We start from the raw sequence: 14,383 nt of genomic DNA on the forward strand, positions 1-14,383 counted from the left end.
AAAGGGAAAGGGAAAGGGAAAGGGAAAGGGAAAGGGAAAGGGAAAGGGAAAGGGAAAGGGAAAGGGAAAGGGAAAGGGAAAGGGAATGGGAATGGGAATGGGAATGGGAATGGGAATGGGAAAGGGAAAGGGAATGGGAAAGGGAAAGGGAAAGGGAAAATACAAAAATAAATAAAATAATAAAAATTAATAAAAAATTATACAATTATAAAAAATAAATAAAAAAAAACTTTTGGATCATTTTTTCATTTTGTCATCTGTATTTTTTACAAAACAAAAAATAATCAGAATAAAAAAAACTATATTAGGAAAGCAGGAAGTGAACAAATGTAACAGTTACTGATTGTAAAAGTACCAGATGGAGGGGTAGGATTTAATAAGCTTTGCTTCTTCCTACTCCTTTTGGACATGTGGAACTGTGAACTGATTATGTGATGCATTCAATTGTAATCTGATGCATGTTCAAATGAAATAAAACCATTACCATTACCATTACCATTACCATTACCATATTTTGTATGGTGACAATGTCCGCCGCAGCATCAGCAGATATCACAAGCAAGCGCCGCTCTGAATTGGAATCAGGCCGACCTTAAACATCTCCCGTTGACTTCACCTCGCATTCCTGGCCCAGCGAGAGGTCTGACCTTTTCCCATACGTGGTAGCCCTCCGTTGATCCCCCGAGCACGGAGCCCCCCCGTTCGTGGTGTCTTCATCTAAAGGTTTACTTGACCGTCAGCCTTTGTGACCGTAGCTTGGTGTGTTGCTGTTGCTGTTAATGCAGCCTGACTGAATGAGTCTATGTGAAGATTCGCTAGCAGTGGGGGCGCGGCGAGAACATGGAACATTCAGTATTGATTCCCCACACAATACATAATAAGTGAGAGGCAGGAAAGTATAACTTGTCTTGCATGTTTTCCGTAAACAAATACAGTACAGTCTTTTGCTAACAGCAGTCAGCGCTAGCCATCGCGTCAAGGAAAAAGCCAGAACTTGAAAACCCTCTTTGGTTGTACTATAACAATATAAAAACTATAAAATGTAATTTGTGTTAATATTCCGTGTTAATACATAGTCCACCACTAGTGACTTCAGCTGACTTCCAGTTCCTGTTTACATGTATTAGCAAGATGCTAACATGTGATAAAAAATATATATATTAACAAGAATGCAGTGTATTAATAACCAGGGATGAGTTACGGATCATTTTTACATTTTGTCATTATCTGTATTTTTTTTTACAAAAAAACAAACAAAAAAAAAAATAAAAAAATGGAAAAAAAAAACTATACTAGGAAAGCAGGAAGTGAACAAATATAACAGTTACTGATTGTAAAAGTACCAGATGGAGGGGTAGGATTTAATAAGCTTTGCTTCTTCCTACTCCTTTTGGACATGTGGAACTGTGAACTGATTATGGGATGCACTCAATTGTAATATTTTAAAGCATGCTAAATTTTAATATTTACAAAAATATGCTAAAAAAATAAAAAAATAAAAATATTTTAAAGCATGCTAAATTCTAATATTTATAAAAATATGCTAAAAAAATACCTCTCTTGTACTTATGAAAAAAAAAATTCTAATGAAATATGAGAGTCTACTTTTACTTTTGGTATATACTATGACTAACGATTTAATATCCAATAGTTGAAAATTTTTCAAAACTTTTCAACTGGTCTTAAAATTTTGATCAGGAGCGTATTGTTGTCTATTATTAGTGAATTATTTCTTAAATATTTTTAATTAAATTTTAATCAATTTCATTTATCAATTTAATTAAATTACGGAGAATTAGCTGCTTAGTTTTCTGTTTTTTTTTCTCTTTCATTTTAAAAAGCCATTGCAGCAAAATACAAAACTAAGCAGTTTTATGTTATATATGCATTTTGTTGGCTTAGTCGACCCGACATGAACCGGGTCGTGATCTTAAGACCAAAGTCCGCAGTGATGGCCTAAACCCCTGGCACACTGTCCGCCTTTTTGTGAAAACTTATTTGATAATTCATGAACAAAATAAGTTGTGCAAAAAATAGCAAAAAAAAAAAAAAAAAAAACTCGGACATGTGTATTGAGAAGTTTCGAGAAGTTGACACGGAAGGTCATAGAGGGCGATTTAGGTTCATGGTGAACTTTTACCCGAAAGCCAGATATTCTAATATTGAGTAGCGTATTCTAGTAGTGTGTGTATTCTTTGTGTACACTTTGGCCTTTCTCAGCAGGTATCTGCGCTGCGTACTTGGGCCGTGTTGCCCCGCAGGTATGAAACCGTGAAACAAAACAACACGCTGGCTTGGGCCGGGGCATATGAATCAAGCTCAGGGAAGTCCTGGGTTAATACCGTGAAGGAGCGTTTCGCACGTTCTAATAGGACTCAAGTGCTTCTGGAGGAGGTTAATGGGAGAATCCATTCTGCCGGCTTGTTGGCGGATAGCTAAAAAAAAAAAAAAAAAAAAAAAAAAGGGGGCAGGTTTATTCTCTCCTCGTGCTATTCATCCCGTTTTTCCAGCGCAACGTCGATTGATTTTCCGCACCTCCTTCATCAGTCGCGCTTTAATAAGACAACATATGTCGCCTTTTAAAAGAAGCGTATTAGAATGTTAATGCGTCACTCCGCCGAGCCGCCGTCCCCAGGCCAATTACTTGTGTACATTTTCATTAAAGCCGAAAAACGACGCCACACGTCCCTGCTGTGCTTACGGAGCCGGTTGGGAAAGGGGGGTGAAAACGAGGAGAATGTGGCAACAGAGGCATGACGGGAAAAGGATGGCGAGACTTGTAGAACGTGAGGAAGAAAAACCTCCTCGTGCGTAGTGGATTCGTCTTCCGTCTTATTGCTCCTGCAGGGATCAATTTATCTTCATTTAGGAATTTGGCAGCAGCACCGACTCAGGCCAGCAGACCCCCCCCCCCCTCCTCTTCCCCCGGGCCCCAAGAAAGCACATGGACACTACATTAGGTACACCTGCACAAGGCGATTCTGTATTGTAGCTGAAAATGTCATTCATTCATTTTCTACCGCTTATCCTCACAAGGGTTGCAAAAGGTGCTGGAGCCTATCCCAGCTGTCTTCGGGCAAGAGGCGGGGTACTTCCTGGACTGGCGGCGAGAACATGCAAACTCCACACAGAGATGGCTTAGGGTGGAATTGAACCCGGGTCCCCTGCGTGCTAACCACTTGTGGTATTACTAACACAATATTCATTCCTTCATTTTCTACCGCTTATCCTCACAAGGGTCGCAAGGGGTGCTGGAGCCTATCCCAGGGGTACACCCTGGACTGGTGGCCAGCCAATCACAGGGCACATATAGACAAACAACCATTCACACTCACATTCATAGCTATGGACAATTTGGAGTCGCTAATTAACCTAGCATGTTTTTGGAATGTGGGAGGAAACCGGAGTACCCGGAGAAAACCCACGCATCCACACAGAGATGGCCGAGGGTAGAATTGAACCCGGGTCTGCTAGCTGTGAGGTCTGCGCGCTAACCACACGACTACAGTGCAGCTAAGAAAATAATAATTATAGATAATTTAAATAAGTGTACAAAATTTTATTCATTCATTCATTTTCTACCGCTTATCCTCACAAGGGACATAGGAGTGCTGGAGCCTATCCCAGCTGTCTTTGGGCGAGAGGCGGGGTACACCCTGGACTGGTGGCCAGCCAATCACAGGGCACATATAGACAAACAACCATTCACACTCACATTCATACCTATGGACAATTTGGAGTCGCCTAGCAACTAGTTTTTGGTCCCGGAGAACATGCACACTCCACACAAAGATGGCCGATGGTGGAATTGAACCCTGGTCTCTTAGCCGTGAGGTCTGCTCGCTAACCACTCGACCACCGTGCCACCCAAAATGTCAGGTTTTGAAAGTAAAATAATATAAGAAGGAGACCCGAGTTCAATTCCACTCTCGGCCATCTCTGTGTGGAGTTTGCATGTTCTCCCCGTTCATGCGTGGGTTTTCTCCGGGTACAAAGCCTTGCCTCTACTCCAAATGGTTCAATGACAGTTTACATTTATTTTTTATTTATTTATTTATTTTTACTTTGTTTTTTTTTCCTATGGAAAAAAAATGCAAAAAATTTAAACAAGCAAAATATTTTCCAGGAAATTTTGCAAATTTTTTTGGGTGTAAAAGTGTACCAAATAAGTTGACACTGAGATTATTAAAATATTTGTACCTAAAATTACAATGGGGCGGCACGGCGGACTAGTGGATAGCGCGCAGCTAGGAGACCAGGGTTCAATTCCACCCTCGGCCATCTCTGTGTGGAGTTCCGTGCATGCGTGGATTTTCTCCGGGTACTCCGGGTTCCTCCCACATTCCAAAAAAAAAAACATGCTAGCTTAATTGGCGACTCCAAATTGTTCATGGGTATGAATGTGAGTGTGAATGGTTGTTTGTCTATCTGTGCCACAAAAGGCCAAAGCCTTGTCTCTACTCCAAATGGTTCAATGACAGTTTACATTTATTTTTCATTTATTTTTACTTTTTTTTCTATGAAAAAAAATGCTAAAAATTTACACAACCAAGATATTTTCCATGGAATTTTGCATAATTTTTTGGTGTAAAAAAAGTTGTAAAAAAAGTTGACACTGAGATTAAAATATTTGTACCTAAAAATCACAATGATTCACATTTGCTACCACTATGCATAAAGCAAACAAACGTATTGTTTTGCCACTGTTAGCACATCAGTTAGCACTGATGACGCAGCATCCGAGGGTTCAGTATCGTGCCCCAAGGATACTTACATAATCACGGGAGTACTGACAATCAAAGAAAGACCACCACGCTACCACCATATTGTTATTATTTGCGGTGTTCCAGGCACTGTCAGCATGTTTTATACATCCTTGCACCGTATCCTTAAATCCCAAAATAATCCTGTGGAATCTGGAATGCAAAACAGTCCAATTTCCGCCAGACGCAGACGCGCTTGTCTCTTATTTCCGCTTCATTCCGTCTCCCCCCCCCCCGCTTTGCTCTTTTGCCACGACCCACTGAAGTGAAAATTCGGTCCCTATTGTTAGCGCAGTTTGCCGAGATGCACAATGGACCTCCTCTCTTTGTTGTCATTTTTTTTTTTTTTTTTTTTTTTTGTCCTGAGCATCGCCGACTCCATCTCGGAACCTTTTGGCCATGGCTGATAAAATATTTAAGATCTGCCACGATTAAAGTGCATCCTCCTCACCTTGGCGGCAAAAAAATCCATTAACCCCGGGAGAATCAATCCCATTGATTTCACTGATAGAGGCTGCAAAAGTGCATGTGGAGAGGTCAAGGTAGAAGGTGAACAATACAGTGCGGCGGCTGGGTGAAGAGGGGGGGGGGGACTTTTCACTCACACAGTCAAGCTGTTGGCATGAAAAATGCATGGGACATCAGTCAGGAACACAATTATTTGCATGGCTCAGAGGGCTGAGGCAACGCGTGTGAGCCTCCTTGACACAAGCACTCAAAAGGCTCCCATAGTACAATGCATCTTCACCCTACATAGCTTAGTGTTGCATCACATTGGGGGGGGGGGGGCGAGGGGGGTATGAAGGAGAGAGAGAGGGCAACAAGCTAGGAAGGAGCGCAGGTGCGCCAAATAATTCATAGCATTGTCATTTCCACTGGAAGAGTCCAAAGTGGACTTGACCACTCTTTGTACAGTCGGGGGGGGGGGGATAACTTCTGCAAAGAGTTCAAATTATAATATTTTACCTAATCTAATCTTTGTACAGTATATGTCAAACTACAGTTATGTTGTAGTATTATTATAAAGTTATTGTACTGTTATTGTCGTATTTGAAGGATATTTACATTAAAGTTAGAAATTACAGGATATATTTAGGCAAAAAAGGCATAAAATCTAAGGTAATGGTTTTATTTCATTTGAACATGCATCAGATTACAATTGAGTGCATCCCATAATCAGTTCACAGTTCCACATGTCCAAAAGGAGTAGGAAGAAGCAAAGCTTATTATATCCTACACCTTATTTTGGTACTTTTACAATCAGTGACTGTTACATTTGTTCACTTCCTGCTTTTCTGATATAATTAATTTTAATTTTAAATAAAATAAATAATATAAATAAAAATAAAAAACTAAAATTATACTAGGAAAGCAGGAAGTGAACAAATGTAACAGTTACTGATTGTAAAAGTACCAGATGGAGGGGTAGGATTTAATAAGCTTAAGTTCATATATTTTATATTTATATATATTTATATTTTTATTTTACTTTTACTTCTATTATTTTTATTTTATTTTTATTTTATTTTAATTTTAATTTTAATTTTAATTTTAATTTTAATTTTAATTTTAATTTTAATTTTAATTTTAATTTTATTTTTAGTTTTTTATTTTTGTTTACATTTACTTGTACTTCTATGTGCACTTCTACTTGCACTTCTACTTTTACTATTATTTTGTTTTTATTTTTGTTTTTGTTATTGTTTTTATTTGTATTTGTATTTTTATTCATATTTTTATTCATTTTTATTCATATTTTTATTTTTATTTTTATTCATATTTTTATTCATATTTTTATTCATATTTTTATTCATATTTTTATTCATATTTTTATTCATATTTTTATTCATATTTTTATTTTTATTTATGTATTTATGTTCAAATGAAATGAAAAATTAATGATTAATAACCAATATTTTCTATCATTTTTTCATATGATAATGTCCTATAGTTATGTTGCCAGTTTAAATAATTTAGCTAGGGATTTGAGTTATTAAAAAAAAAAAAAACGATGTGGTGTCCACATCTGATTTACGTTGAATGAGGATAATTCCTTTCAAAATATTCACATTAAGGACGGTCTTCAAAATGACGAGGAAATTTAACAATAAATATTATATTTGTTCTAATTTTGCGTGCTTTCCTTTACTGAAACCTGAAGTTTGGTTTGACCCCGCCCCCCCACCAAGAATATACAAAACCAAAACCAAGCCCCGCCCATTTTTTTCAGTTCCAGCGCCATGATATAATATACATATAAGACGTCATTAGACCGAGCATTCCAAGGATGTCGATCTTCATTAAAGATAACACGGCTGTTTCTCAAAAACATTCATCAACAGTTGACACGATAATGACGGATTACAGTAGCGCCGTTGTTTGGAACATAACAATTGACACAAGTTTAATCAAGCCTTAAAAAAAAAAAAAAAAAAAAAACACAAGCGTGCCATTTTTTTTTTTTTTTTCTCGTGATTGTCTGCTAAGCGACCACAATGTGTATCCTGAGCCTGTGAAGATAAAGGGAAGCCATTAAAGCGTGAACACGGCCGCACCAATCATTATCAGCTAAATCCCAGAGACAAGACTCATCGCGGAAGGGTTTTAAAAAATGACAAGAAGATAAGGCGCTTGGAGCTAATGATGATGACTTTTATTATTATTATTTTTTTTTTCGGACTGCCAACATCCGGGAGAAGAAGAAGAAGAAGAATAGAAAGAAATGGGCGATAAGTAGTCCTAAAGACGTGTCACTGACGGACTCCGGGGAGCTAGCGGACGTTAATCACTGGGGTTTCTGAAAAGACCAAAGTCCAGTTATCGGTTGGTTTTTCTCACGGTAAAAACTAGAACTAATTATGGACACTGGAGAAATATTATTAATTGGCAAACGAACGATCAATTAATCGAACCTTTCCGATCCATTTTTGTTTGGGGATGAACTAGCTTTTTTCCGGAACCAATGTTGGGTCTTGTGGATTTCACTCAATAGTGGGCCTCCCCAAAACACACACACAATCTTAAAGGTCCAAAGTTCAAGGGGCTAAATTTCGGCATTGAGTCCGATCGTGCTACTTTAGTTTGTAATCAACCAGGTTATGCTCATTCCCAAAGAAAAGTGCCAATCCGAATGAATATATAATCAGATTCCCAGGGGTGGAATATTCCTTTCCCCGATCCGATTGAGGTATCTTGTACCCACTCAGTTGGTTGTGACCGTTTTAGTCTTAAAAGTCCAAAGTTCAAGGGGCTAAGTTTCGGCATTGAGTCCGATCGTTGTACTTTAGTTTGTAATCAACCACATTATGTAACATTAGCCACGTATACATGGACCCAAATATTCCAATTCCATTCGGGTTATTTGCTCAAACGGAAAAAAATGTAACCTTTGTGTAGACCTCATTCCCAAAGAAAAGTGCCAATCCAAATGAATATATAATCGGATTCCCAAGGGTGGAATATTCCTTTCCCCAATCCGATTGAGGTATCTTGTACCCGCTCAATCGGAAAGTTGTCAGACTGCGTTCTTTTTCTTCTTCTGTTGTTTATTGGCGGTTGGCAAGCAGCTTTGCTGGAGCCTATCCCAGCTGTCTTCGGGCGAGAGGCGGGGTACACCCTGGACTGGTGGCCAGCCAATCACAGGGCACATATAGACAAACAACCACACTCACATTCATACCTATGGACAATTTGGAGTCGCTAATTTACCTAGCATGTTTTTGGAGAAAACCTGCGCATGCACGGGGAGAACATGCAAACTCAACACAAAGATGGCCGATCGTGGAATTGAACACTGGTTTCCTAATTGTGAGGTCTGCACGCTAACCACTCAACCGCTGTGTCGCCTTGAAAAAAAAAACATAATTTTGGCAAAACAAAGTAACAATCGCTAATTAGCCTAGCATTCACACTCACATTCATACCTCCTAGCATGAACCTAGCATGTTTTTGGAATGTGGGAGGAAACCGGAGTACCCGGAGAAAACCCACGCATGGCCGAGGGTGGAATTGAACCCTGGTCTCCTAGTTAGCTGTGAGGTCTGCATGCTAACCACTCGACCGCCGTGCTGCCTCAAACCAAAACAGTAAAACATAAAAATGTTGTATAAACAATCCACATCAAAGGTTAGCTTGTCGCTAACTAGCCGCTAGCTAAATGTTGCGAAAGGCCTCACAAAGACATCACACAGTAAGAAACGTTAGCACAACAAATATTCAACCATTTCTTACCATTGACATTTCAATGGCTAGTTATCAGATTCATGCTAATTAATGCTAATGCTAATCCGGAACAGCAACGCTGACGTTAAAAGGGCCCAGATTTTGACCGCGGTATAAAACAACTTTAGCTGGTGATATCCGGTGTTCCAGATTCTTTTGTACTTCCACCACTGGAGGCCATGATAACAACGTGTGTGTGTTTAAAGCCAATCTCGATGATATCTCCAAAACATCTGTGTTTGTTAAAAAACAATAAAAAAAAGCCTGCTGTGAGCAGTGGTGGGCTTTTTGAAGGTGTACTATTATTATCACCATCATGACTTGCCTACCTAGCAGAAGGGGAGAGCAGATGAAAGTGGATTGGGGGGGGTGGCGGAGAGTTGAGGCAGGAGGAAGGGATGCCTGAAGGCATCAAATCATTTTAAAGGGAAGTAAGAGCAAGAAGCTCCATAACAATCCACCTCTACGATGTACCGCTGACATCCCTGAATGCATCACACGGGCTAAAATCCAGGATGGAGATGATATTGATTCATTGGTTGTTGATCGGGATGGATTTCCATCAATTAACCCGCTCACTGAAACTGAACAACAAACGGAGGTAAACAAACCTTGCAATGGACGCGACTAACGGAGTGCAACTTCTAAAATATTTGTACATATTAATATGGGCATCTGGGTTGCACGGTGGTCGAGTGGTTAGCACGCAAACCTCACAGCTAGGAGACCAGGGTTCAATTCCACCCTAATTCCATCTCTGTGTGGAGTTTGCATGTTCTCCCCGTGCATGTGTGGGTTTTCTCCGGGTACTCTGGTTTCCTCCCACATTCCAAAAAAAAACATGCTAGGTTAATTAGCGATTGTTACTTTGTTTTGCCAAAATTACGTTTTTTCAAGGCGGCACGGCGGTTGAGTGGTTAGCAGCAAGTTCAATTCCACCCTCGGCGATCTCTGTGTGGAGTTTGCATGTTCTCCCCGTGCATGCGTGGGTTTTCTCCGGGACTCCGGTTTGCTACCACATTCCAAAAAAAAACATGCTAGGCTAATTGGCGATTGTTACTTTGTTTTGCCAAAATTACGTTTTTTCAAGGCGGCACGGCGGTTGAGTGGTTATCACGCAGACCTCACGGCTAGGAGACCAGGGTTCAATTCCACCCTCGGCGATCTCTGTGTGGAGTTTGCATGTTCTCCCCGTGCATGCATGGGTTTTCTCCGGGTACTCCGGTTTCCTCCCACATTCCAAAAAAAAGATGCTAGGCTAATTGGCGATTGTTACTTTGTTTTGCCAAAATTACATTTTTTCAAGGCGGCACGGCGATTGGGTAGTTAGCGCGCAGACCTCACAACTAGGAGACCAGTGTTCAATTCCACGATTGGCCATCTTTGTGTTGAGTTTGCATGTGCAGGTTTTCTCCAAAAACATGCTAGGTTAATTAGCGACTCCAAATTGTCCATAGGTATGAATGTGAGTGTGAATGGTTGTTTGTCTATATGTGCCCTGTGATTGGCTGGCCACCAGTTCAGTGGTGTACCCCGCCTCTCGCCTGAAGCCAGCTGGGATAGGTTCCAGCAACCCCTGCGACCTTTGTGAAGAAAAGCGGTAAAAATGAATAAATTAATGAAATGAATGAATGAATTAAAGGGGCATCGTTATGCGCGCTAACCACTTGACCACCGTGCAGCCCAAAACATACATATTTTAGCAAATGTTACTTTGTTTTGCAAAAATTAAGTTTTGTCAAGGCGGCACGGTGATCAAGTGGTTAGCGTGCAGACCTCACAACTAGGAGACCAGTGTTCAATTCCACCGTTGGCCATCTCTGTGTGGAGTTTGCATGTTCTCACCGTGCATGCGTGGGTTTTCTCCGGGTACTCCGGTTTCCTCCCACATTCCAAAAACATGCTAGTTTAATTAGCGACTCCAAATTGTCCATAGGTATGAATGTGAGTGTGAATGGTTGTTTGTCTATATGTGCCCTGTGATTGGCTGGCCACCAGTGAATGATTATGGGCATCGTTATTTTTGCGTTAAGAATTGGTCGGTTAAGAATGCGACACAAACACTTGGCATGACATTTGTGGTCAAAGTTTTTACGTCTCTACCGGCTGTGAATGTCACGGCTTTATGATGTATCTCCATTATTCCTTAAAGGAAACACTGTTCAGAAGACAAATTACAGGTCACATGATGTGGGAAGAAAAAAAAAAAAAATCAATGGTCAGTCAGACTGTGCAAGGCCATCACAGTAATGAAGTTGTATATGGTGGCTATAAAGATTTCATTTATGGCAGCAGAGGAAGCTAAATAAAGGACGCATTGAAGTGCGAGTGAATGCTGGGAAGCATAGGCTTAGCGTCCCCCGCGTCCCCCCCCAGGAAAAACCCAAAACCGTTACAAATGGCATGTAATTAATTACTAAGCAAGTGAGACAAATTTCTGATGTGAGTAGCTCTTAGGGTTCCACTGCCTTGGTGTCAAAGCTGCATGGGAGTCGAGATACAGTCGTACCTCATCACTTCGTCCCCATTCATGTTCAATTCCGGTTTTCCTAAACAATAATAACTCATTTCATGCTGCTCTGTGGTTGAATATTGCCTATTATTATTCATAACATTAATTCATTTTCTACTGCTTATCCTCACCAGGGTCGCGGGGGTTGCTGGAGCCTTTCCCAGCTGTATGGGTACACCCTGGACTGGTGGCCAGCCAATCACAGGGCACATATAGACAAACAACCATTCACACTCACATTCATACCTATGGACAATTTGGAGTCGCTAATTAACCTAGCATGTTTTTTTTTGGAATGTGGGAGGAAACCGGAGTACCCGGAGAAAACCCACGCATGCACGGGGAGAACATGCAAACTCCACACAGAGGGTGGAATTGAACCCTGGTCTCCTTGTTGTGAGGTCTAACAACTCGACCGCCGTGCCGCCTTGAAAATACTTAATTTTGGCAAAACAAAGTAACATTAGCTAAAATATGTATGTTTTGGGTTGCACGGCGGTCGAGTGGTTAGCACGCAGACCTCACAGCTAGGAGCTTAGGGTTCAATTTCACCCTTGGGCATCTCTGTGTGGAGTTTGCATGTTCTCCCCGTGCATGCGTGGGTTTTCTGCGGGTACTCCGGTTTCTTCCCACATTCTAAAAACATGCTAGGTTAATTGGTGACTCCAAATTCCCTGTGATTGGCTGGTGACCACGGCTGCACGGAGGTCTGGTGGTTAGCGTGCAGACCTCACTCTCCCACCCTCGGCCATCTCTATGTGTGGAGTTTGAATGTTCTCCCTGTGCATGCGTGGGTTTTCTTTTTATTTGGGTATCCACAAGAAAAGCTTTGTTCCTGATTACTTTCAAGTGTAGAGTCCCTCAGGGTTGTGTATTTAGCCCATGCTTATTCCTCAAATAAACTTATTACAGGTCTGCTTTTCCTCTGCTTCGAATCTCACTCGGATGCACAAATCTGACCCAAAAAATACCCTGAAGGGCATCAGTTTATTCCATAGATTTTTTTATTTTAATAAATAAGACTGAGATGGTCATCATCTACGTTCTCACCCCCTCCATTACCAAAGCTCTCATTCATACTGGGACTTTTAAGGATTAAATGGAGATGCTATCAAAGCTCAGGGCACATCAATATTGCACTTGCACATGTGCGGGTCTGATAGCGAGGCCATAAATGGACAGCCTGTGGCACTGAAAGCAAACATGGCTCCAGCATGACAGAGCGTGAGCCAACGCCGAGCGGACGAGCGGCGATGTGGCTGTCATTTTTTTTTGGTTTATTGAAGAGTGCGGCGGTAATCAGACTGAGGGATGTCGATGTGGTACGCTTTCATCGGGTGGGTTTGATTAAAACAAGATGTCCGCTAAAAGTGGAATGATGTTGGAGTCCACTTCTCTGAATGAAGTTGGATTTGGGTGAGTTTGCTAGTAACCGCTATAATGCGGAAGTACTTTCCTCATTTTGTGGTCTATATACCTCTAATATACCATATTTAGACCATATTTCATGATCTATATGTGGTTTTTTTTTAACAACTATAAAATGAAAACAAAAACAAGACAAACGAGCGGCTTTAGTGTTTGGCTCGTGATTTAATCCGGGAAGCAGGAGGAGCCATTAGATTCCCATTTACTTCCATTAATTATTCAAAAGCCATGCTTAATATAGTAAATGTGCACCAGTACATGATAGAAACGTATATACACACACCGCACCGCCGTGTGTTTAAACAGGCTGGAAACCGCAGATTCGAGCTCCTGGAGCAGGGGTCTCAAACACGCGGCACGCGGGCCAAATGCGGCCCGCAGGACACGAGTTTGAGGCCCCCGCCTTGATATGAAAGCTTAATGTTAGTGCGGCCCGCGGAAGTTTGACATGGATGCTGTATGGCAGGGGTCTCAAACACGCGGCACGCGGGCCAAATGTGGCCCGCAGGACACTAGTTTGAGGCCCCCGCCTTGATATGAAAGCTTAATGTTAGTGCGGCCCGCGCAAGTTTGACATGGATGTTGTATGGCAGTGGTCTCAAACACGCGGCCCGCGGGCCAAATGCGGCCCGCAGGACACTAGTTTGAGGCCCCCGCTTTGATATGAAAGTTTAATGTTAGTGCGGCCCGCGCAAGTTTGACATGGATGCTGTATGGCAGGGGTCTCAAACACGCGGCACGCGGGCCAAATGTGGCCCGCAGGACACTAGTTTGAGGCCCCCGCCTTAATATGAAAGTTTAATGTTAGTGGATGCTGTATGGCAGGGGTCTCAAACACGCGGCCCGCGGGCCAAATGCGGCCCGCAGGACACTAGTTTGAGGCCCCCGCCTTGATATGAAAGTTTAACGTTAGTGGATGCTGTATGGCAGGGGTCTCAAACACACGGCCCGCGGGCCAAATGCGGCCCGCAGGACACTAGTTTGAGGCCCCCGCCTTAATATGAAAGTTTAATGTTAGTGGATGCTGTATGGCAGGGGTCTCAAACACGCGGCCCGCGGGCCAAATGCGGCCCGCAGGACACTAGTTTGAGGCCCCCGCCTTGATATGAAAGTTTAATGTTAGTGGATGCTGTATGGCAGGGGTCTCAAACACGCGGCCCGCAGGCCAAATGCGGCCCACAGGACACTAGTTTGAGGCCCCCGCCTTGATATGAAAGTTTAATGTGAGTGCGGCCCGCGCAAGTTTGATATGGATGCTGTATGGCAGGGGTCTCAAACACGCGGCACGCGGGCCAAATGCGGCCCGCAGGACACTAGTTTGAGGCCCCCGCTTTGATATGAAAGCTTAATGTTAGTGCGGCCCGCGCAAGTTTGACATGGATGCTGTATGGCAGGGGTCTCAAACACGCGGCCCGCGGGCCAAATGCGGCCCGCAGGACACTAGTTTGAGGCCCCCGCT

Source organism: Doryrhamphus excisus, linkage group LG9 (genome assembly GCF_037039965.1).
Source record: "Doryrhamphus excisus strain RoL-2023G ecotype Guam linkage group LG9, RoL_Dexc_Guam_v1.1, whole genome shotgun sequence".
Classification (NCBI taxonomy): Eukaryota; Metazoa; Chordata; class Actinopteri; order Syngnathiformes; family Syngnathidae; genus Doryrhamphus; species Doryrhamphus excisus.